Here is a 21,971-nt window from a genome sequence, read left to right as displayed (position 1 = left end):
GTGTAGTATGTAATGGTAAGAGAGCAGCAACAGCATTCATTATTCGCTGCTGCCATCTGGTCTTCATACTATGAACTCCTTTCTTACAAAAATGCTAGTCACTTTGATAAGTCGAAGGTTTCCGGCGACGCAGGATGGGAAAGGTCCTGGATTAGGAAGGTAGCAGCCATGGCCTTAATTAAGATACCGGCTCAGGATTTCCTGGTGTAAAAATGAGGAAACTACGGAAAACCATCTTAACGGCTGCCGACGGTGGGACTCGAACCCACCATCCCCCGAATGCAAGCGTATAGCTACGCGATACCAACCGCACGTCTAACTCGTTAAGTCATTTTTGAAAATATGTACTGTATTTTTCTATCAGCAGAGGATTTTTTTTAAATCGTCATATTTTGTATAGGCTATCCGAGATGTACAGTAGCCCACTGGCTTTCTGATTCAACATACTGTTGGTTAAGTTACTGCGTCAGTCGGCTCACTTACTGTCCACATATTATTGAAGTCTTGTGCAACGATGTGACATACGAACTGAGACAATACTGAGCCGTTCTTCCCAATATAAAACAGGTACTTTTGAGTGGTCATGAGCATGACTCATAGTCATAGGGCAGGCTAGAGTCGAGTTTAATTAATTGTCAAATGTCAACTAAGTTATAATACTAAGATTCACTAAACTAATAAATAGTATAACGTAATAGGCTACCTACTTACTAGCTACTTCAGAATTATGTTTTGACTACCTTTTAAATCGATCTATTATTTAAACCTCCCTGTAAGAAGAGGACTGTGAATGCAAGTGGGTATTATTTTCAAATGAGCTGAGCTCGGGAGTCCATTCAGCGTACGATTCTTTCAGTGTACCATGGCTCAGTTTGTATTACTTCAGAAGAAGCCCGGCGCTCCGCCAGTGTCCACTATCCAGTGTGCCGATAAGGAGCCGTGTGTATCTTGTGTCTCACTGAACCGTGCTCCTTCACGATTCTTTCGGTGTGCCATGGCTCACTGTATATCTCGCTGCAGCGGAACCTCGGCTCCCCATCAACGTCCAGTGAGTGCTCCACTCAGCATTGTCCGCTAGGAGTAAGCTGAATCGTGTGCCGTGAGTTCGCTGTTCCTGTGAATCGATTCACTCGGACACTTGAATGAATCGATACACTGCTTCGAATCATGCATTTAGTAGCCAACACTACACCGGAAAACAATCTTCAGGGCTGCCGAAGGATTATTTTCCATGGCCACATAACATGTATGAGCTCACAGAGACTGACCAACCGGATGTTTTTCTACTTTAGAGAGAAGAAAAAGAAAACGTTCGTGGATGTCTTCATGTGTGATCGATGTTTCTTAAAGTTCTTTTTAACTTCGGTCAACCAAGTCATCTTTTCTTTCTTTTCTTCAGTACCTTCACCTCTCTATCCGTCATTTATAGAATCTATTGCTCTTTCTATCGTTTCTGATTATTTTATCTCTGTTTCAGTACGTAACCTGTGTTAAGGTGGAGGGCCCATATTTCGTCTCTTGGACTTGTAGAAATTCAGGAAAATTATGGACAAGACTAGAAATTGGTGTATATATATATATATATATATATATATATATTACAATATATTCTCCTTTTATGCGCAAGTTATAATGAAACTGTTATAACCTAAGGCAGTCAATTTTGGCATAAACGTAAACACTAAAAATTAAAATACCAAAAATGTGTCCGTAATTTCGTCCACCACTGAATTCATGAAGAGTACAATTAATTTTAATATATGTTTCCTTTCTAATCTTGCCGAACACTTTCCACATAATGAATTACTTGAAGGCCATTTATGAAAAATGGTTTCTTGGTATTCTTTTTAACATAGTTTTAGCGTTACTTTTGGGCTGTTAAACGCTTTACTTGCACGTTTGCAACCCATTAACTTGTCCCTCACTGCCTTAATAGCCGTTTTAATAGCGTCCTTATCACACTGCTTACGTTTTCACATTTGAAAATAATAATGAACTTCATAAAAAACAAATAAAATGAAGGGGACGAAATTAGGAACACTCCCTTATTTACTTTAATGGCGGCTGTAGTAATTCACGCCAACCGCCCCGCTGTAGCGATTACACGCCGGGAACGAGGCCAGATTTTCACACACATTCAATGCTCCCTCCAAGAATAACAGGCTCCTAATTTGAAAACTGCACTGACTCAGCTCGGAAACTAAACGTGGTGCACACAACCAACTCTCACAACAAGATAACGGAATGAGGCTACGCGTGTGTGCGCGGCTAAACATTAGGTACCAACCGTGCAAACTAGAAATCCCTATGGGGAGGAAATTAGGTGCCGAGGCGGGATTTGGCCCCCCTACCTTACGCTTTCTTTTTCCTTACAAATTGCATTACGGCGCTGGAGTGACAAGAATGTGCCAGGAGTGGGATGGAAGCAGCCGTGGGCTGAATTAAGGTACAGCTCCAGCATTTCTCTGGTGTGAAAATTCGAAACCACGAGAAACCATCTACAGGGCATTCGAATCCACTATCTGTCGAAAACTGGATACTGGCCGCACTTAAGTGACAGCAACTACCGAGCTTTATGCCAGTAACAACTTCTTTATGGTAGCAGTTCTAATAAGATTTTTAAAAAAACACTAACGAACACATCTTGGAGGTATGTCTACTAGCAGCATGATACACAGAACTACAAGATCACCACCCACAGCAATTGACGTAATTGTAGCAGAAACATCTGAGCCAGAAAGACCGGCAAAACAATAATTAATACCAGCCGGATTAATTACACATAACAGTGAATAACGTTTCAATTTAGCATATGTTCGCAATTCAACACGCACACACATCGACACTTAAAACGAAAAAAAGGAACTAGGAACTCAAAAGTTTATGACCTCACTCTGATGAATATTGTAGGAGCAGAACTGTTTACATGTTAATGACTGAAAATGTTCTAATTAACGAATGCAGCCAACTGTTTGCATAACAAACTGACTTATGAACGATATTCCCAGGTAACACATTGGCATCATTAAGCTCCTGTGCAGTCAGACTAACCACCAACCAACTTCCAACTTTCCCCATCCCACACACATGGTTGCCCAAAACAGCCTGTGGTTCAAACGTTTTCGTAGTAAAATCCCTAGTACCTCATCACATGACAGCTGACCAGATGAGGCTGTCTCCGCAAACCGCCCAGTGGGACGATCAGTATGACAGCCTAACCGCGGAACGACGTAGATACACATACTCTGTCATCCAGAAGTTTACACACCATTGCATCATATGTTACAATTATTATGCGTGGAAACAACGGAAAATACGTCAGAAGCGGTTCCAAATATTTACCAAGCAAGAAATGTCCCATATAATTCCTTTAAAAAGAGGAGGAAGCACGGCGGAAATAGGAAATTTGGGAATATCATTGTTAGAAACAAAAATGCAGGTCTTCATTAAGTCCTATTAAATACTGACTAGATGAAATGTGAACAAATCCACACACTTTATCCGATTCATATCCGGAGACCTCGATGGCTATACTGTGTTTCGGATAACTTCCCACCCTAACAACACATCCACTAACCTAGAAGTGATCATCATGAATACAGGTAAGAAAAATTTCGCGTCCCTATGCGACGGAGACCCCAATGATCGTCGAAGCTACGATCATCTTCAATCAAAAACAACTCAACCACCAGCTATTTATTTAGCTTATGGCTATCACACAGTGACATACACACAGGTATAAAACAAAACGAAGTAACGGAAAAACAAACCAAAAACACTACACAATCAACCTAGATCATGGAGAGTACATAAACTTGCATCAAAATTGTCCAACCACTGAATAGTCTCATTTGTGGATAATAAAGTAGCAATATGCCGAGTGGTCTGCTTTTCCTCCCTGCAGTCGCACTCAGGGGAGGATCTCCCCACTCATGTAACCATGACCGACACTGTCGATGATTGGAGGGAACTCTATTGAGGGCAATCCAGCTATAATCCACCAGCTATGAACTTTTAGAACATATATTATCTTACGCTAGTATTAAACCTGGCCTCCATTAACTTCCGATACCACCGTATCTCCAAACAAGAACAGCGCCTCCAATGAAGGCGAACATATTTCCACATCACTAGAAAATTATGTCCACCAATGCTTGAACATAAAGACCATATAGAAACCTGTACACAATATTCACAGGAAGGAAAAGTGAATCTGAATACATTTCTACACTCATGCACGTTCTAGTAAAATAAGTAACTACGTATGCGTAATTTAATAAATATCTATGTCAGATAACGCGTCTTGATCTGTTTACTGTAGTCTTCTTCTGATCACTATTGGAATGGTCATTTAGTGATTTGATTTTAGGATTTATCAAAGTTGACTGAAGGTGGAGTGGGGTGAAACCATATAATGTAGACAGAATACAGTGGTGGACCAGAGTTAGAAACTTGTGGCACCCCATTAATGCTAAGACCTATAAATGCCTAATGAATGATTCACCGGCAGGTAATTCCGGAGGAAATTAAAAAAGAATGAATCAAATCGGTCCAGCAGAACGGCAGGACGGATTGGACAAAGTTGTTTCTAGTAAACTTGATTAATATATAGATGTAATGAAATATAAATTACATTTTCTACTGAACTGCACTTCACCTAAATACGTTTATTTGAAAACATTTTAATGTGACAAGTAATAATAATAATAAATACAATAATAATAATATCCTTACGACACGAACATTCTATTAGTTCCATCCCATTCCTAAGGAACACTGCCGTACTTGCAAAAGAAATAAGTGTTCCACGGCTGAGTAGGAGGAAGTTGATACTTCACTTATCATAACCTCCAATATTTGCTTTTATTTATAAAATAAAAACCTCTACTTCGGAAATCAAATCCATTATTTTCTAATATACTCCTTCCTAAAAAAAGAACCGCCTAACTCCCGTCCTCTCTGAACCTCTATACAAGTTTGAAATTCGGCTTCCAACGCTTTAACCAGGAGAAGTTAAATTGAAATGTGTGGTTTTCGTTCTGACCTTACCACCTCTTTCCATACGTACGTGCATTTTAAGAGATAGGCTTTTTACCCACGTCAGTGTTATCGGCGTAATATAAAGTTGGACAAAATATATGACAACATCGAACGTGGAGTGGGGTGAAACCATATAATGTAGACAGGATACAGTGGTGGACCAGAGTTAGAAACTTGTGGCACCCCATTAATGCTAAAGTGCTCGCTGTTTTCGTTCGGTGTACACGCCGGTGCATATGCGTATGTGTGCGAGTATGTTATTATATCAAGTTTTGGGCCCTCCCTTCTGTAATTCCCGACCACCAAGCCCTCTACGAAATATAATGGCCTGTGTGAGGTCCCTCAGTTAATTTGTTATCAAAGACAATATTCATAAATGATGGGTTGGCTGTTTAAGGCCATCAACAATGAAACCTTTGATGTTCAGTCTAGGAGCAGTAATATAGTTAGTCTGATTGGCTCATATGAATACATTACACTGCTAGTTAGGGTTGAAACTTAAGTTTCTGTGAAATTAAGCTGTACCTTGAAAAGTTGAAGCAAGAACTTAGAAAACAATGTTCGATATAAGACTAAAGATGGCGAATACCCCTATACAGGCCGAAAGCCACATGTTATTTTGCAATAAAGATTAGGAAAAGAGTAGCTAGTATCAGAGTACTGTAATTATTAAGAAAGTATAAGAAATGAATTTTCCTTTTTTATACACAAGTGCAAATACAACCATTCAGAACCTGGTATTTTTATCACTCCTCAATTTTTTTTATTCCACTGTATCTCACCGAGGTCAACTGCATCATTTAAGAACCTTCTAGCAAGAACTGCTTCATTCAATAATTCATTTTTATACAGGGTGTATCAGAACTACACCCGCAGAAAGTCGATGATGCTTTTCAAGTTAAGAACAATGGCGCAATTGTAACGGCGGACAAGTGTTTTCCTTTCCGAGATTATTTTGTTACTTGCGTGCGACGATTCAAATTGAAGAAAAACTATAAATTCGACTGTTTGGTCAAAAAACGTAACATTACGGTCATGACTCTCCTTAACTTAAAAGTTAACTCCAGTCGACTGGATTACATAGTTAATTAGATAATATTCTGTATGTAATATGTGTGCACTGAAAAATATTGTTTTATTCGTATTATCAATAATTAGTGTAGGCACACCTGCATCCTTCTATTCCCTACATGTACCAACTCGCAAAATCAGGATTAATCCACCCCTTGATATTCCGTACTCTCAACTCTCTCTCGTTCAAAGAACTTTAGTTATCCGCATACCAACCCTCCCTAACTCTTTATCTTCTGACGGGAAATTGGACGGTTTTTCTTCGTATGCCTCCTTTAATCGTGTCTTCCTTAACTTAACCTAGTTCATTTTCTTCACATTCCTTTTCTCTCTTCGCATTGCTGTCCCCACTTTTGTACATAATGTAATATTTATTTTTTACTGTTCTATACCGTTCGTTGTGTGTTATATCTGTATTTATCTTAGTGTGCTTAGCTATAAGTTCTTCTCATCCTTTTACGTTCAATCTTTAATTTTCCTCGTTGTTTCTTCTGCCTTCATGTTATGGTGTTAAATGGTGTCTCTATAGTTATTTTGTTAGTTTTTAATTTTTTCCTCATTGTTCTTAAAATATTTTTATGTTTACTTTGCGCTACTCCATTGTATTTTTTGCGGAATTCTGTAATTCGGCTTCTCGCTGTTTTTGTTTCGCAAATAAATAAATAAATAAATAAATAAATAAATAAATAAATAAATAAATAAATAAATAAATAAATAAATAAATAAATAAATAAATAAATAAATAAATAAATAAATAAATAAATATTTTTTGTTAGTTGCTTTACGTCGCACCGACACAGATAGGTCTTACGGTAACGATGGTATAGGAAGGGTCTAGGAGTTGGAAGGAAGCGGCCGTGGCCTTAATTAAGGTACAGCCCCAGCATTTGCCTGGCGTGAAAATGGGAAACCATGGAAAACCATCTTCAGCGCTGCCGACAGTGGGGCTCGAACCCACGATCTCCCGGATGCAAGCTCACAGCCGCGCACCTCTACGTGCACGGCCAACTCGCCCGGTAAAAATAAATAAATAAATAAATAAATAAATAAATAAATAAATAAATAAATAATAAATTATATATAGGTGATTTTTCGGCATTTATTAGGTCATCAAAGTCCAGCCCTGATGATAAAAATGTCCCAATCCACACAAATAAAGCAGCAAGCTAACTAAAAGCTCTGGCTGAGAAATTGGCTATATAACTGGACTATTTTGGTAGAGGATTTAGAATTATTAGAGTAATTTAGATCTTTGTCCTGTGTTCAGCGAGGTGCATCGTTCTTTACATCACGATAGGATAGTTTATTCCACGGTTTGATTGACTTGTCAATCTAGCAGCATGGCGAACGGGCCAGATAAAACAACGATCAATGAGGATATAGATCAGAGGGGACGGCAGCAGTATGAATAAAATTGTTTTTATATAAGCTTTCATTTCCCGAGGGACTGAGAGAGGAGAACGGCTGAAGATCTCATCAGGACGATGGACTTCTGATGACGTGCGGACCGAAGAGAAGAGAGAGAATGGAGCGAAGAGGTCAAAGATAAAAACACAGCAGAGAAAGAAAAACAGAACGAAGTAAGCAGGCGTGTGGTTTAGCGAGACCGTTGATACTGTAATTGTGAAGACATTCTCATTCCCAGTCTCTGGGACACTTCGATCTCTTTGGATCGGACTGATCGATATCAACGAAACACGGCAGGATGACCAATTAAGATCTCAAATCGATAAGTGTTACTCCGTCGTAAAATATACAATATATGCGTAATTGAAAATGATCTGCTGCTACGACTCTCCATAGAACGTGACGTATTAAAGCCATCCATTATAATAAAACCCGGTAAAATGATCAATTAAAACAACATAATATCGCAGCACGCCTCTCGTAATTGGAGAGGCTGTCCTCACCATGAAAAGAGACATCATGAACAAAATTCCGCCATTTTCCTCATTTATTCTAATAAAAGTTTATATTAATAAAATAAACCTTTTAAAATCGCTTACTCCTGAGTATTACAAGTTTATTCTAACCCATTTAACAATCCTGTTATGAGGTTTGCATAATCATGAGCGGCTCGGCCCCTTGGAACTTCCTGAAAGTTATGTTACTCTCGTTGCATTACGAAAGAACAGACTAGACCCACACATCCTACTCGACAAATTAGTTAATGCATCAACATTCGGGCTCTATAGGATCACCAACATTTCACTTTACCGCGTGGGCAAAATAAAACTGGCCTGACCCTTTTTAATGAACAGGAGAACTGCCCGTCACAGGAAACGCTGGAAACCGTGATTTCGATGCACCAATAGGTTGCTGGCACATGTCTGCACGTGCGCATCTCCGGAGTACATTGCTGTGCCATTACGTGTGAATGAGCGAGAGAAGCAGACTTGTTTAGCAACCAGTTGAATGCAAGAAAAATGGTGCTCACTATAAAACCGCGTGTGTTCATTGTCAAGTGTTACGCGAAGCACCATTCATCGAACACCTGCGTCGAATTGTCTGCACAAGAGTTTAAGACTGGAAGTCTTTTTGGCAAAGCCTCCTGCAAAGACAGCAATGCAAAACTTAATGGTAAAATGGCGAGAAACGGGCTCTGCAGCGAATAAAATTCGTAACCACCCCTCGCAGAACACGTATGAGTTGGACAGCATTCCGAAAACTAAGATTCATCCTCACCAACAAGGATGTTCCAATTAACCTGAAGACCAAGGTTTATAATACGTGCGTGCTGCCAGTTACTACTTACGGTCTGGAAACGATGACTCTGACGAAGGAAAGTGCTCGCAAGCTTCAGCAAACACAACGAGCCATGGAGCGACAGATGCTAGGGATCAGCCTTAGGGATAAGATCCGTTCAGAGGACATCAGGAGAAGAACTAATGTAACGGACATCCTAGAGAGAGTAGGACATAATTAGCAATGGGTAGGACACGTAGCTCGACAAGACTACAACAGGAGACCAAAGGAACGCAAGAGAAGCATTGGAAGACCCCAGAAGAGATGGCTCGACGACATAAATCTGTTGGCTGGAACACGCTGGTTCCAAGTGGCTCAAGACCGAAGACGATGGAAGCATATGGAAGAGGCCTATATCCAGCAGTGGATTGAAATAGGCTAGAAAAGAAGAAAAGAAGAAGAAGACCCAAAAAGAGTTCGAACCCGGAGAGCATAGCGTCCAGTTCTGCCGGTGGTTTCTGAGTGATGTAGAATCAGGATCCTCAGTTTCTCATTTCTCTAGATGAGGCCTCGTTCAGCCTGTCAGGGTACGGGAACTCACAGAACACGCGCCATTATGCATCAGAAAAGCCCCGTCAGTCCGTCGAAAAGCGGTAGCATAATCTCAAGGTTGGTGTGTGATGCGCAATGTCTGGTGTAAGCATCGTAACACGATTCTTTTACTAAACTGTTAATGCTAAACTGTAAGTCCAGACACTGTTTAATCCATACGTGGATCAACTCACACAAGGTGAACGACTGTATGAATATTTTCAGGAAGGCAGAGCAAGAGCACACACCGCCTCGACATCCTTGTCACGAGTGCATGAGGTGTTCGGTGAGGAGAGGACAACCAGCAGAGGCAGTGCAATCAACTGGCCACCTCGATCACCTGATCTCTCTCTGCGTGAATTTTACCTGTAGGGCAAATTGAACGGTCAGGCGCACTTCAATAATTCTCGCACACTGTAAGAACATTGAAAACACCATTGCTGCTATCCCAGAGGCAGAGCTGCTACGCGTGTCTCACTGTTTGATGAATCGTGCACAGGGCTGCATCGACGTCAACGGTGGCCGTTTCTAGCATCTTCTGCGATGATTATTAACATGGGTCAATCCCGCGTCTGTCACGGTGTAAATATTTTCCTCGCCAGTATTTTGCCCACCCTGCATTAATAGCATGCACCTTCTTAGATTGCCGAGATTTCATTCAATATAATATTTTAGCTTCCATTAAAAACGATACTGAAGTATTAAAGTCCTAATATTTAGGTATATTCATATACCGTGTTGTCAAAATCTCATTTCCGAAGACCTACAAAAAGCCTTATGCGGCAACACATATGTTAGAATTATTGTTTATCTGTTTTCCACTTTCCTTTGGTATGTGCTATTATAGTCTGGCAAATTTTGAATTTTGGAAGTGAAGAATCTGAAAGAGCAACGCCCTTCCATGCGCCTCAGCAAGTGGCTTACAAAGTACTGTTGCCAGCGTTGCCAACTTAGCGGATTTTCCGCTAAATTTGGTGGAATTAGAAGTTTGTCGGCGGAGAAGTATACCATTTAGCGGACAGCGGATTTTGCGGAATTCTAGATTTATTATAGAGGAATTTAGCGTTTTATCTATATTACTTTAAAAAATTGTACTCCAGTCTGTCTCTGAGCTATTCCGTATTTCTTGGCAGGAGCTAGCAGTCACATGAGGAAAACACGTTATTTGCATTTGATGTTATGAAATCGTGGTATCATAAATTTGTAATGCGTGGGGAAAGGGTACTTATCTCTTAGTTGACGAATGACGACAAATAATGAAACTGTGAGAGAGTAGCATTTATATTTATGCTATGAAGGAAGACCGTTTAATGAACTGGCTTGTTCTGTGTGTGGGCCTTGAGGTATGAGATTCACCTAATTTGCACCCGGCAGTAAATCGCCTACAACTTTTAGCTCGCCGGCTCGCAGGCAAGGGGTTAATACTAGTGAAACACACAGATCAGGTGAGTACAGACATTTTATTATTATTATTATTATTATTATTATTATTATTATTATTATTATTATTATGTGCGTATGGACCCAGTAGATCACGCAAAGCTCTAACGATTCTGTTTTCTAAGTTGCCAAACAGCTCTCATCCTTTCTCCGTGGATCCTTTTCCGTTCTTCTGTCCACTTTGCTCCAGTCTTCTTTTTCACTTCGTTCTCTGGTTGCATTTTCCATCCCTTCATTTTTTTCCTATAGAGGTTTTTGTCCGCAGTGTCATTTGAGTTCATCTGGGCTTTTTACAGATCCTTCTTCACTTCCAGTACCCATGGAATATTTGTTAGATGTTCTATGTAGGTGAGAATCGTGTGTGTTAGTCTACGTGCCGGCAATCTGTGGACGTGCCCATAACATTTCAGACGTCTTTTGCGGATGTCTGCTGCAATGTTGGAAAGCTCTTCTGTCACTTTGCGTGACCTAAGTCTATATCCATCCTCTGTTTTTTGGGGGCCGAGAATTTTCCTCAGATTATTATTATTATTATTATTATTATTATTATTATTATTATTATTATTATTATTGCCCATTATTTGAGATTTCTTGGCGGAATTTTAGCGGATTTTTGGTAGTATTTAGCGGATCTTGAAAATATAAGTTGGCAACACTGACTGTTGCCAAGGAAACAATTAAACGCCACGATCTTCTGTATGAACGTACTGAAATATGCAGGCAGCTACTTTCGTAATTGCTCTAGGGATATTATTCCACCTTGCAACGGATAAACGTAGAACTAAAAATTTGCTTATCCAACAGCATGTTTTATAGCGAGGCAATGGATATGCTAGAGGTGTAAAGGTAATCCCCTGGAGTTCAAAGCAGAACACGTAATAGGCAGCAGCCTAGAGCTCAGAAGAAGACACGAGGGGATTACGGAGAGGAAACTGACAGATCAGGATATATCGCCTCCTGATAAGGGATTTATAAACCAATAGAAATTCACTGAGGCGAATCTTTCTCCTCCCGTTCTAGCTGTTACAGTACTATCCTGTGACGTGTTCATAACGGTCAAGACAAGACAGAAATCCATAAATGGCAATACTGTGGGTCGTTTCAAGGTGTGTAAGGGAAACCGTATATTTTAATGGTCTTGCTCTTGTCGGCTGCTGGATGGCAATAGGTAAGGATATAGCGGTCATCAATCGGGTGTAACTATTTTTATATGAAGTCACAATCACTTTGGCATCTCAGAGCGTCTCCACCTTGTGTCAAATATCGATGTACTAAGGATAAGTTCAAAACCACGTAGTCATCAGCCCATATCGATCAGGGAGATGATCATGAACACCAGACGGTATGTACGGAACACGGATGATCGAAATAATGAGCTTGGCCTTCGCAGATGACATTGTGATCCTAACCAACAACTGTTAACACTTTCAACACTACCACATTTTAACATGGACCCTGGCAGTGAACTGGATCATTATCCTGAATTTTAATACACTATTGCGCAACAGCGAAACATACCTCATTTTTGTATCATATCAAGGTGTCAGCCATGCAAAATGAAGATGTTAATCAGGAAGTACATATCTAAAGAAATTCAATTACACTAGTCTTATGAAAACGGGAAAAACTTTTACGCCAGACTTCCAGCAATAATCCTGCTCAAACAATAAGAAAGAATCCTTTATCGTGACCACTTAAGCCACAAATAAACACAAATACATTTACAAAATTTGCCTATTTAGGAATAGTTTGTTTTGTTATAGTAGCCCTGAAAACATTGGGCTATCGTCAGTCCAACCTTGCACCACCATCTATGTTCTTTTCGCGGTAGAGGTGGATCATCAGTCTGCGTCTCTTCATCTAAACGAAAAAATAAGGTCAAATATCTGAAGAGGTGAAATATTTCTATCGTTTGTTATCGTAGTAAAATAAAGCAGATAAAATAAACTTGCAGTCGAAAGTGGCATAACAAGTAAAAATCCTGCCCGAACTATCACTTGATAATGTTATCTGGTTCGTAAGCAGAGTATTCATCACTATCATCTGTTTGTGAACCTGCTTCTCCGGATAAAATATCCAAGATATCACTACCATTGAGCCGGCGTGAGGACATGTTTGTAGAGTAACACAGCTGACAGCGCGAAATATTTGGCGCGCTCAGCGCCTGGCACATCGCGTGCTTCGGTAGAGATTACAGCAAGGATAAACTATTGTACGCGAACTCTTTAGTGATACATGCACACCCTAGTGCTGAATCGGTCGACCTCTGTTATCTTCGAGATTCGTATTGGCAACCTTTGAAACACAAACTACGAATCGCATATGATCGCTGTGCGACATCTGGCGTACACTTTACGTACTAGTAATGTTGTCGTTTACACAGCAAAGCCAAACTATAGAATTCATACTAGGAACAAGTTTCGCATCGAGAAATGCTATATAAGATTATATATTTTGTGTGTGATACAGTTGTTGGCGTAAGATAATAAAGGTTTAGAAAATTCATATCGATCGATCATATTATCGATTCAATTCGGATTTCATTTCCATTCAGTTGGCAGTATTATCGGAACCAGCAATGCTCCCTCCTTACTAAAAAGGGCGCGTACAATACAATTTTATCCTTTAGGTTTGAACTTCCCGAAAACCACCGCATTCTATTGGACACTAGATAAACTAATACCTTCAAACAAGGGAAGGAAACCATATGGAATACGTGCAGTTGCCTATAAACGCGCGCGAAAATCATGCCCGTATGAGGTACGGGCGCCGTCCACAACCTGGAAAACAGTTCGCCCGCATCCGCTGACCATAACCTAAAACGAATAATGGTACGTATCACCATGGTATTTCTCATATAGCAGTACTAATCATAAGTAACGTAGACGCACGGTGTTCCAAACATTGTGGTACTAGCGTATAGTGTATAGTACATCTATTTTCTCGTGATCCATACAGAAATCTAAAAACACAGAAAACAAACAGGTATATAATACTAATCTAAATCTTACGACACGTATATCTGCATGGATGAACTCCCCCTTCCCCCCGTCACGGATCACTAGCAACCTGGGGACGGATCCTCTCTTACAAGCCGCACATCTCATTGCCAACTATCACTCTCTTGTGGTACTAATCACAGGTAAAGTAATACGCACATGTAACGCAGACCTATAGTGTTTCTCACATTACGGCACCACTCATAGGCAACGCAAACCCATGGTGTTCCTCACATAGGTATACTAATCACGGGGACTCGTATTATTCCGCGGTGTTCCGCTCTTAGTGGGTACTAATCATAGGCAACGCAGACCCATGGTGTCGATCATATAGTGGTACGAATAACAGGTACTCTAAAACCCATACTGATTCACCCCCTGTTGCTACTAAACACAAACCTATTGTGTACCTAACATAGTGGTACTACTCGCAAGTAAAGGTAACCCATGGTGTTCCTCGCGTGATTGTACTAATCACAAGTAGTCTCATGGTTCTAATTAAATCATCCCCTGGTCGCCCATTTTAGTCGCCTCTTACGACAGACAGGGGATACCGTGGGTGTATTCTTTGTCTGCGTCCCCCACCCACAGAGGGTAGTAATAATCGTATGATACTAGCTGATGTACCCGTGCTTCGCTACGGAATTCTCAGAAATACTGTCTTTGTGGTTTTCCCAAATGAAGTCAACAATGATCATTGCAATGACGTCAGTAGGAAAGTTGCGATTAAAAGCAATGTTATAACATACTCAATCAAATGAAAAACCGCACATTTTCTCACTTGTAACGAACAGTAATACGCTGCCGATCTAACAGTCCAAAGTTCCAGTGCTGAAACGTACAGCCGCGAACACTCCTCTGCCATTGTGTATGTTCAGTCTTCAGCCCTAAGGCTGGTTGGATCCTCAATAGCTCCGCCATCAGCTGTCAAGGATGGCCTAGGCATCACTGAAGAGGCGTACTAGGGAAATGAGGAGTGGGGTAGTTTCCCGTTGCTTTCCTCACCGAGCCAGAAGTTGCTATTATATATCAGTCTGCCAAGCCCACTGAAATGCATGCACCAACCGACCCTTTTCACACCATTCATACCAGGGACTGGCTGCAGAAGGAATGGCATTACTAGCATCACTCATACCTCAGTCACTTTCATATTGTCATCTATCGGAGATGAATGGCAGCAGAAAACACAAAGCACATCACAACAATGGTAAATGTAATGTTATTGCTGATCAATTTTATGAGCTTTCTATATTGTAGACATTCATATTTAGATTTCTCCCGACTCTGTGATATTAGGGCGCCTTATAAAATTATTCACAGCGTAGACTGTAGTTCCTTATTCCTAAATATACATACCGATTTTCATTAAGATCTATTTACCCATTTTCTCGTGACTCGGCGCTGATAGGCACTTAGCAACAAAAATCCATATTCATGACTATCTCTGTTATCATAGCCGGTACGGTAAACATGTATAAGACGTAAATGATCGAAAATTTTATACTATATAACTTTTTTTTTTGCTAAGGGCTTTACGTCGCACCGACACAGATAGGTCTTATGGCGACGATGGGATAGGAAAGGCCTAGGAGTTGGAAGGAAGCGGCCGTGGCCTTAATTAAGGTACAGCCCCAGCATTTGCCTGGTCTGAAAATGGGAAACCACGGAAAACCATCTTCAGGGCTGCCGATAGTGGGACTCGAACCTACTATCTCCCGGATGCAAGCTCACAGCCGCGCGCCTCTACGCGCACGGCCAACTCGCCCGGTACTATATAACTTTAGTTAAGTAGTATTTATCGATAGGAGCACTAATAACAAATATTTGAGAAATCAATTGTCGGCCTTCCCCGAAACTACCATTCCACTCAGCGTGAATAAAATTATTTATAGCCTAGATTGTAGCGACTTATTCCCTGACTATACATACCGATTTTCATTAAATTCCCTTCAGCCGCTTTCTTGTGATGCGCGTACATACATACATACATACATACATACATAAGACACACAGACTGCAATTTCGGAAAATTAAAAAGTGCATTTCCTTGTTACTGTGGGCACGACCGATACAGAAATAAAATTCTTTTAAATTCTGAGCTATGTACGGATAAAACTCTTATTTTAGGTATATAGAATGAGAGATTGGGAACGAATTGAGAATTTTATGAAAAAGTTGAGAATATAACTTGTTTTTGTTTTGCTATTTTTTTTACGTCGCACCGACACAGATAGATATTATGGCGACGATGGGACAGGAAAGGCCTTGGAATGGGAAGGAAGCGGCCGTGGCCTTAATTAAGGCACAGCCCCAGCATTTGCCTGGTGTGAAAATGGGACACCACAGAAAATCATCTTCAGGGCTACCGACAGTGGGGTTCGAACCCACTATCTCCCGGATGCCAGCTCGCTCACAGCTGCGCGCCCCTAATCGCACGGCCAACTCGCCCGGTAAGATCACAATTACTACGAGGAAAAGAAGACTCATTTTATAGGCAAGCTAAGAGGAGGAATCCAAACAGACTTGCACACAGGATACTTGGTCTAGAAGAACAGCGGAAGGCACAACCTTTATGGCTTAAAAATGTTCAAAATGACTTGGAACAGGTGAGGATTCAGGAGGGAGATGTAAAGGAAAGAACAACCTTTAGGAAGAAATTTGCGGGAAAGAGAGATGCTACGGAGAAACTCGTCAAATCACGCAACAGTTCGGTTGAAGAGCGACAAAGGACAGACTTAAGATCATCTCGAACGAGAGCAAAGAAAAGGGAATACGTTTGAGAGGTAGAAGATTTCATGCATTGCGTAAATGTGGCGCATAGATGACCGTGAGGAATTAAATAAATTATAAGAATTAATTAGATAGCATATGGCGTTTGTATGCACAAAATACTTATGTTACATAAAAATAACGTATTTTGTTTCCTATGATTTAATGTACTGAATAGAACGAGATATTGGACACAATAAAACCGATAAAAGTTTAAATTCGTTTAGATACGCGCCCCTTCACTAGTTGTAACCGACAGTCGTGCAAGCAGCTGCTAGGCTGTACTCTGCTCCATTACCAGCCTAAACCAGAGCGCTGCCCATTGAGGCACATGCCAGCCTCTGATTTATATTGTTTACCTGAGTAAATCATAGAAGCCAGTGTGTCGATAGGAAGATCTCCTTTAATGTACTTTTGACAAGATCATCGGTTTTTCCCCAAGAACCGCTGTGGAATTCTTCCTGCAGGGATGTATAAGAACGGTTAAATCAACGTATACTGGGTGGCCAAATATCATGGGAAGATACTGAATGTGATGTTAATAACGAGTTGCTCCTCCGAGGCATCGACTCTACAAGGTTTTGGAATCATTCTGGAGACATCTGGATCACACATCTTTCACTCCTACCCACAAATGCTCTTGGATAGTTGATGCGGAGTTCATGAAGTGTACACCAGCCTCGACAGCCTCCCATAAATGCTCGATTGGATTAAGGTCGGGGGATCTGGAAGGCCATCCATGGTCGTAACCTCACTGGAGTACTGCTCCAATCATCAGAGAGCGGTGACATTGTCTTGCTGGAACATGGTATCTCCATTATGGTACTCTATGGCCAGAAAGGGATGCAGATGGTCTGAAAGAATGTCCATATAATGTGTACCTGTCGGCGCTCCCCGCTGGGACCTAATTGCGACCATGAGAACGCCGCCCAGGCCAGAACTGAACCACCTCTCGTCTAGACACAATCTTATTGACGCGCAGGATCCATAGCTTTAAGGGGCATACGCCACACACTCATGCACCCATCAGCTCGATACAACTGGAACAGGGAATCGTCGGACCATACCACACGCTGCCACTGTCGATGATCGCGGGCCCATGCACATCGTTGAACTCTGTGTTGAGGTGTCAGCAAAGGGACACAAGTTAATCGTCGGCTGGCGAAGCCTATACGGTACAGTTGCCCCCTTAAAAATCTGCTAAAAAATAGGTTCCTGATTCCCAACATTCAAATGGGCGGTGATCTGACTCACCGTATCCCCTCGAGAGTCCAGCATGGTTCTGCGGACGTGACATGATGTCCGTTCGTTAAACACTTGTGGTCTTCCCGTGCGGCGGTTTACGCGAGTTGTAACGTTCTTTCTGCGATATTAAAGATCTACTCTCGACACTGTCGACCTAGGAAACCCGAATTCGCGTGTTATCTGCGCAATGCTCCAACCCATGCGCCGTGCGCCAATGATCATCCCACGTTCGAAGTCGGTTATAACACGCGGCGTGCTGCCATCTTCACGGCACTGGTGTTTCTGACAGAATGCTCAGCTCCGCCGCAGCTAGACGCAACAATCAGGGGCACTCCTTCCCGTGACTTTTGACCACTCAGGGTATATCAAAAGGAATAATTTGGAACCGATAATTTATGATCCAGAAGAAGGGAGGGACAGGATGATAACAGGGCGAGTTTCAGTATATTGGGTGAGCCGTTAATGGTATTAATGGATTAAGACGGGAATCTAGAAGGGAGAAGGTCATAGTGTATGCACAAGATTACATGTAACTAAGCTCCCTTGCTGTATTTTGTTATGAGTGGGAGCCAGAGGAGAGGGAATAGAGTGTAATTATATAGACAATGAATAAGATATGTAAACGGGCTCTTAGTTAATTCATACCGCCACAACATTTGGGAATGGAGGAGGTCATCAAGTATTTAACGCCGGAGTATCGGAGGCTGCAGAGGCTAACCAAGTGTAAACAGTCCGGTAATGTAGCGGGGGAACCACCGTGGCGCGTTAAACGTTTCTGGACGCTACCAACAGATGGCAGACGCCGCAACTTCATTAATGTTTCACAAAGCGTTTACATTTTACATCAGCAAAGTTCCTGTAACGAAGAGATACCAAATATCGCCATCTCTGGCGTGAAAAAGTAATGAAGAAATGGTGAAATACGGAGGACGCCACATTTTAAAAATTTAATTACACTTCACCCAGTTGCTTCAGTATCTCGCACGTCGTAATTAATCCTATACTATATATAAAAAAGTGTAATAATACCATCCGCCGCAGCTATGGTGTCCATACTAGCATATTTGCACAGTCATTCTCTTGCGTGAGTGTAGGCAGTGTTGCCATGTTGAACGCCCCCACCCCCCCTTCAAGCGAAGGGAATTTTAAAACCGAAAGGGAATGAAGCTTTCTTCATTTTCTTATTTTTGAGAATAATTCGTAAACTAGGAATTTCTCAGTATTCCATCTTATTACTTTAAAAATTTGAAATCAGCGTTCCTAAAAAGAAACTCATTTAAGACTTTTTCTCCCACAAGTCTAGAAGAAAATGCATCATCACGAAAAATAATAACTATTACTGATTATCCAGATTATCGCCAGTGTTGGAAGAATAGTTCGCACATTTTCCATTTAAAAACTATTGATGCACTCGTATTAATTAAGTTGCATATGAGTAGAGGCATATTCGCACAATTTCGCGAAAGAGGGCTGACCCCACCGCTTTAATTTTGCTATAATCCTCTCCTAGAGTTATTCATAAAAAGGTTAATTCGTGAGATTTGTGAATTATTATTATTATTATTATTTCTTTTTTGCTAGTTGCTTTACGTCGCACCGACACAGATAGGTCTTATGGCGACGATGGGACAGGGAAGGGCTAGGAGTGGGAAGGAAGCGGCCGTGGCCTTAATGAAGGTACAGCCCCAGCATTTGAGTGGTGTGAAAATGGGAAACCACGGAAAACCATTTTCAGGGCTGTCGACAGTGGAGTTCGAACCTACTATCTCCCGAATACTGGATACTGGCCGCACTTAAGCGACTGCAGCTATCGAGCTCGGCATGTGAATTATTTATGTGAAAGAGAGATAAATAAAGATGAGCAATTTTGATTATCATTCATTATTCCTTATGTAATCTTGATTATAACTATAATATAGCCCTAATCAAGATTATATAAAAATTACCCTTTAACCCTATATGGCCATATCATTAAGGGATTTTATAGAATATTAAAACGATGACATACTTCTGTCGCAATTAAAAATCCTTCTTCTGTGGATTGTTTCCCTTCACACATGTGATATTTGTATACAATTTCAGGATCGTTATTTTCCATTAATTTCGTTGCATTTTCGCACTCATCGCAATATAAGAAAATTTCGCTTTAAAATGGCCTTGTCTTTTTAATTAACTGTAATTCGCGAGAACAAAATCACTCATTTCTTAATCAGAATCATGTGATCCGTTAAGATATCTCAGAATCGCTTCCAAATAGTTTTGTAGCGTTTATCGTTAATGCGAAAAAAATCATGCCTCTAGGTACGAGTATCCAAAACAAATGCTCCTATAAGTATCCTGTTACCGAATATATTTCCAGTTACACTCAAGGTATGGACGAACAATCATCGAGCCAATACATGCAGAATCAGAATAAAAATCCTGCTCCGTTCTGAATATTTTAAACGAGCTCTCATTTCCTATCGGTAGATATCACCGTTTCCTGTTGGATGTTCTTTCTACTTACAGTCCAATAATAATAATAATAATAATAATAATAATAATAATAATAATAATAATAATATTCTTTGGCCTCAGCTACCGTGTGTAGACATTTTAAAATGACGCCATCTGGCTGCTTGTTCGTCAATTTTGACATTCCATTTTACTCCAAACCTACTAGATGGCGGAGTAACCCGAATCACACTTGGGCGTCTACGGCTAATTTTTAATTAATGTTTTCGTTTGGAGGTTGCAGCGGAGGTCTACAAGTAGCCACGGCTGGTCCAAGGTCTGACTGCTCTGCACTCCGCCCGAGCAGAGGAGGGGTGGCCACGGCTTTAACGTGGCTCTCCGCGTCCGTATTCGGAAGACGGAGAGGGATTGGTCCGCAACGTCGGCTGTCCTCAGAAAGGTTTTCCATTCTCCTGCACTAATGACTATGCTGAGACAGTTCCTATAAAGGTCACGGCGGCCAATCCTCTCACCATCACCGCTACAAAAGTCGTGGCCTCCGAGAGGACGTCACCGCCTAGAGGAGGAGGACCTCAAATGAATCACCAGAGATAATTTAATACTAATGCTATGGCTTTTTACATCTCACCAACTACTTCGGCGGTTTTCGGAGACGCCGAGATGCCGGAATTTTGTCCCGCATGAGTTCTTTAACTTGTAAGTAAATCGACCGACACGAGGCTGACGTACCTGAACACCTACAAAAACCACTGGACTGAGCCAGAATCGAACCTGCCAAGTTGGGGTCAAAAGGTCAGCGCCTCAACTGTCTGCGCCACTCAGCCCCTCCAGAGATCATTAACGTGCCGAAATCGTACCACATTTATTATCTAATGGATTTTTACCGCCCTTCACAAATTCGACTACCGCTGCCGGGTTTGAACCCACTATCATGGTATCCGGAGATCGACGCACAGAGGGAACTTCCAGTCCAAGAATTTTCATGTAGCAAAATGTCTACCGTGTTCTCTTTTGCACGTGGGAAATGAGTGGCACTTCCTGAATATTATCCTTCAGGTCAGCGTGGTATGTAATAATCGCACCGTAAATGCATCTCCCTTAGCATTTCAGTGGTATGGGCGGCCTCTGTATTCGTTACCATTGTACACCCTGAGTCATGTTAATTTACAATTGGCATGAAAAACCCTGAAAAATCAACGATCTTCATTATAGTCTTTTGAGCTCTATTGGTTGGAATATCCTGGACGATGATGGAGAAAGTGAATAATATTTTGTAGCCCTTGATGGCAAGAAGGCAGTTTTCATTTGAATTACTTTTGTAAGAAGTAATAACAATACTATTGGTTTTACATTCCACAAACTAACTTTATGGTAAAACTATATAAGACATAAAAGATAGGAATTTGTATTTTCAATAACATATGTTACGGTATGTAATATTCGATGTCGGTCCAGTGGTGTAGAGGTAGCGTCCCGGACTCTTACGCGGAGGCTCCCGGTTCGATTCCCCGGCCAGGTCAAGGACTTTTACCAGGATCTGAGGGCTGGTTTGAGGTCCACTCAGCCTATGTGATTAGAATTGAGGATCTATCTGACGGTGAGATAGCGGCCCCGGTCTAGAAAGCCAAGAATAACGGCCGAGAGGATTCCGCGTACTGACCACACGACACCTCGTAA

Source organism: Anabrus simplex, chromosome 13 (genome assembly GCF_040414725.1).
Source record: "Anabrus simplex isolate iqAnaSimp1 chromosome 13, ASM4041472v1, whole genome shotgun sequence".
NCBI classification, from domain to species: domain Eukaryota; kingdom Metazoa; phylum Arthropoda; class Insecta; order Orthoptera; family Tettigoniidae; genus Anabrus; species Anabrus simplex.
The sequence above is the reverse complement of the archived record's forward strand: the minus strand, read 5'-3'. Positions refer to the sequence as shown.